This window comes from Ixodes scapularis, unplaced genomic scaffold (assembly GCF_016920785.2).
Source record: "Ixodes scapularis isolate PalLabHiFi unplaced genomic scaffold, ASM1692078v2 PGA_scaffold2__306_contigs__length_199485367, whole genome shotgun sequence".
NCBI classification, from domain to species: Eukaryota; Metazoa; Arthropoda; class Arachnida; order Ixodida; family Ixodidae; genus Ixodes; species Ixodes scapularis.
The window spans coordinates 180,586,210-180,591,437 of NW_024609857.1; positions in this window are offsets into that span (position 1 = coordinate 180,586,210).

Below are 5,228 nucleotides of genomic sequence, written 5' to 3' on the forward strand. Positions count from 1 at the left end.
TGGACTCAAGTTCAGGATGCAGAAACCTTGATTTACACGGACGCCAGTAACGCAGGCCTTGCAGCATACTGGTACAAGAGCAAGAAGGCACCAAGGGAATCATCGCCTACGCAAAGTCCAAAGCGGAGAGAAATTAGTCCACGGCTGTAAAATAATGTCTTGCGGTCTTCTGGGCAATCACAAAGTTTCGTCCGAACTTGCACGGGAGCCCGTTCCACGTAGTCACAGGCCACTAATCGCTCTGTTGGCTTGCTAAACTGAAAGACCCGTGTAGGCGACTCGCTCGATGGAGTGTCCGACTACAATAGTTCAACATGACTGTGGTCTACTAGTAGGGCCGCAAGGACATTGACACTGGCTGCCTGTACAGAGCCCTTGTTGAATCACCTTCCGGCAGCAGCGACGACGATAACGACGAGTGCTTCCTAGGCGCTGTGAACACCGGCGACGTAGCGCGACGTCAACAAGCCGATCGTGAGCTGCGCGCACTAATACAGCACCTGGAATTGCGCGAGAGTACCATTCCACGTTGTTTTTCACAAGCCCTGGCGACTTTTGCCATTCGACAACGTGTACTCTACGAGGAGAATTTCAGGGATAACAACTCGCCGTGGCTGCTGGAAATCTGGACCGACCTTCGATAAAAGATCTTGCAAGCCTCAACGACGACCCCATGTCCGGCCACCTTGGTTACAGCCGGAGACTGGCCCGTATTCGTGAAAGTATTACTGGCCCAAGCTACCCAAAACCGTTCACGTATAGACACAATCTCGCCACGAGTGCCAGCGACGCAAGAAACCGCCGACGAGGCCGGCAGGTCTCCTGCAGCCAATTTTCTGCCAACTGCACCATTCCAGCAGATTGAAATGAATCTACTTTGCCCATTTACACTGTCAACGTCGGGAATCCACTGAACAGATCACCTCACGTGGTAAGCCGAAACCAAACCTCTTCTTTCAGGGACTGCTGTGGAAGTCACAAATTTTTTCATTGAGTCCATCATCCGCTGTCACGGTGCTCCCGAATTTCTCATTACAGATTGCGGGTCATCATTCCTTGCACAGCTGATGCAAGATATCCTCCATCTCAGCCACATCACCCACCGGTGAACCACAGTGCACCATCCTCAGACTAATTGGCTGACGGAACGTTTAACGACGACTATCGCCGACGTAATGTCAATGTGCGTCGACGTGGAACACAATACTTGGGACAAGGTCCTGCCATATGTCACGCTCGCCTACAACAGTGCGGTTGAAGAAACCACTGGTGTTACGCCATTTTAGCTGGTGCATGGTCGCAAGGTGACTGCGATGCTTGACGCCACGCTACCTCACGAGTTAGCTGGCAACGGAAGTGATGACGCCCAGGTGGTTGCGCAACAAGCATAAGTGCGACAGCTCGCCCGAGTTTAGATTCAAGACCAGCAGCGTGTCGACGCTGGCCATTACAACCTTCGCCGCCTGGGCGTTCACTTCCAACCCGGAGACCGGGTTTGTGTGTGGAAACCGGTACCACGTCTTTGCCTAAGCGAGTAGCTTTTAAAGCGCTACATTGGACCATACAAGGTCCTTCGACGCCTTGGAGACCTGAGCTACGAAGTGGTGCCCGACGGAACGCACGCTCGATAAGACTGCGAATTTTATGTGTTCCAAATGACTGTTTAGTATAGCGTTGTTTTATTTGCTTTTATTTTTTTAGTTGCATCAGAACGATGCACTTTAAAGGGGGAAGTAACGCCGAGGACGCAGTTAGCCAAGTGGGCAACACGCCCGTGGCCGAGCGGTTGTGGTGCTTGGCTCCCATGCAAAGAACCGAGATTTGATGCCTGGCTAAGGATTCACCTTTATGTTGTTTTTTGTAAATTTGGTGTTCTTGTAAAATAAAGAATCGTGTTTCTTATTGGAGGTTCGAATGGCTCCACGCGCCGAACCATCTGTGCCGACTGTTGCAATAGCCCACGCATGTATGTACATGAGGGGCTCAGCGTGGCAAGACGGTGTCAGTCTCGCCCCAGAGTTCGATCCTGCTGTTTCCAAGCCAACGACGCCTGGGACGCCAGGCTTTTTATATTTTGCTTTTGGCACAATTTTTACTCAATAAACGTTTAATTTGCTTCAGTTTTTATCGCCTCATTAATTGTCGTTCGTGACAATATGTGGATCCAGGCAGATGTTGAGAACGTCCTGTAGTCTTTCTTCTTTAAACGTGGCACTCGGTGGAATTTATGCTGCGATTACAGAAACCTTACATTTTCCCTTTTAAGTGGCTAGGCAGACGTAATTATTATCGGAATGTTGTGGAGCGTCGTAATACACATATGTGAGTTATTTCCGCGCTGCCACTTTTACTCCTGAATGACTAGATGTACGGGCGGAGTGAAATACTTCATACTCTTAGAGTAGAAAATCGATTGCGAGTTTGGATTCACATATAACCATTTTCGGAAAACGGTACTTCAGAATAAACTGGCGAAACTCTGAAAAACGCGTTTTCAATCCTCTGGCATTTCATCGAAATATGGTAGCTCGCGGAAGTTGGCGCTCAATGGCCAAGCCATCCTTGATTGTGTGTGAAGATTCTATAAATAAATTAAATTAGAGTTCTGGCAAATGGTGATGAGAAATGCTGAACGATCCTACGCAAAGTGTTGGTCGCCACAAGAAGCAGTTCACCAATATTTAGAGGTGAAAAAGGCCGTGTTGAGTTGTGCTGAAACGTTTTCTGTTTTGCTGAACCTGGAGACCTCTCCACGTTTGAAGTGTCCATCGCTTCTTCTTTCCCGGCGTATTCTGATGGCATGTGTACTCCAATCGTGTATTCTACATGGTGTCCCGAAAGAAACTTTACACGGTCGTTTTTACCGCAAAAATAAACTAGGCATCGGCGAACGCTCATTTTCCGCCCAAAGGTAGAGCTAGGGGTCACAATCAGATGCCAAAGTTTCAGCCCGATCGGGTGACTTAATCAAAAGTTATAGTGATTTTCTGAAAATTTCAATGGGAAATTGGCGGCCGTCGGAGTTTTCAAACAGATGGGGCTCTATGGTACCAGAAACCGAAAACGGGCAAAAATGGGCTCCATTTTCCCACTTAAATTTTCAGAAAATCACTTATAACTTTTCATTAATTTATCGGATCGGGCTGAAACTTTGGCATCTGGCTGGGACCTCTAGCTCTACCTTTGGGCGGAGAATGAGCGTTCAGCGATGCCTAGTTTATTTTTGGGGTAAAAAAGACCCTGTAAATTTTCATTTGTGACACCCTGTATAAGGGAATGAGGTTTACGAGGGTTCTGCCATGAGTCCCGTGATTCCACAGCTGCGGCAGCCAGTTATGTGAGATCGTAAATGTGTGCCTCTGCGACCATCTCTGCGCTGCGATGCTATGTGACAAGGGCGGAAATTCCGACAGTTCTTGAAGTTGGATGGCATTGTTCGGGGCTGCTTGTTTTGGTTGTATCTTGCGTTGGAGAACTTCAAATGTCCTACTCCCACCTTCTCTAGATGTTGCACGTGACATCTTGTTTTGCATCCTTTCAGAAACGATTTCCGGGTGTGCCTCGGGAGTGGCCAATGATAGCATCTGCTTGACAGTGGTCTTTGCAGTCAGGCAGTCTGCTTGATTATTGTGCTGATATTCAGCAACATCCCATTCTTCACGCCTTTTTTTACTCGAACGTGAGGCGGAGATGTGTTCAGGTCCGGATTTAATGCAGAGGGGTGCCCCGTTGCAGTCTATTCCCTCGTGCTTAGTGCCATATTGGGCGCATGAAGCGGAGAGGTACTCAGCAGCGACATATTATAGTCAACCACAGTGATTGCATTGTGTTGGCTTCTCATAGTACAGCCCTACTTTTTGGTGCACGAAGCCAATATTAACCTGTGGGACATTGGAATTCGCGAAGGTAAGGGCTAGGGACACAGATGTTTCTGGTCTGTGCACCCTGACCACGGGCATTTTTTATTTGACGCACTGCAGAATTCCGTTCTCGGTGATGTCAACTGGACACCATCCATTACTCTAACGGTCATGCTGCTCATATGTTATTCATAAGCTTTTGAATGCCACACAGTGTGGTGATGCGAAGAAGGGTAGCAGTACTCTCGAAGTTTCATGTGTCACGGGCTGGGATGTTTAGTCTTGCGTTAGGACAAATTCATATAATTCCATAAGAAAAGTTGGCTTCTAACGTGGTAGTTAGTTTGATGAGATTAAAGCCTGTCATTTTCGTCTCAGGATCTTAGGGGATCAATATGTCAGTGCGATCAAGTGCGGTGTCACTATGAATATTGGTTCGCGCGCTTAAATCAGAGTATTTTCGGGCTCGTTTTCAGTTTTTTTTTTTTTTTTTTTGGGGGGGGGGGGGGGGGGGAGAGGGGGTGCAGAAATCCGTTTCATTATCAATTGAAGGAACGGAACCGATTCCATTTTAATCTTGTATTTCTTATTTATTGACAAATCTTGTGTTACTTGCCTTTGAATAGGCGTATATGATACAGGCAGTGAAGTCGTCGGCAGTCCCTAGTTCTCGTCAGAAAGGTGCTCCTGATGGATGTCGAACTCGGTGATCCAAGTCCTGTATGTGGGAGGCTCATGTCATAGTAAAGTCGGCGTTAGGACAACCTAGATGATGCAGATGGCTTGATCCACAGGCTCAACGATCACGCACACCAAAGTTTTAGCACTTCAGTTTTGTCACACTTCCGCAGTAAGAAGTGTAGTCTTCTAAGATGTCTTTTCCGCTGGCGGTGGTTTTCCGCAAGTCTGGATACACAACATATTTTCGGTGAGGTTATTCTATGCCAAAGGAGACGCAGCAATATTTTGTTATTTCTAGGTCAGGAACTAAATGAATAATTTGGATAAAAAAACCTGTAAAGTCAAAGAAAAACTTTTTTTTGTAAACTTGTGCATTTTGTTTTTGATGATATCATGCTCTATTCTTTTTTTTAGAATTGCATTAAAACCATGTTGTTAAGAAAACCATCTGGGCCCGTTTTCTCAAAGCCGGTTAACTTTAACCGCGGCTAAAAGTTAACCGCCCTTCCCTACTAAGTGCCTACAAGTACCTAGTCAAGTTTGACGAGGGCTGGATGAGCGATAGCTCCGTATTTTATTATCGGGTGGTAGCTGGTCTCACCTACTGGCTGTAGCGAATATACTTGGCTTCTGTGAAAAGGTTCCCGAAATAGGGGGGCCCAAAAAATGCGCGCTGCCTGGTTTTCG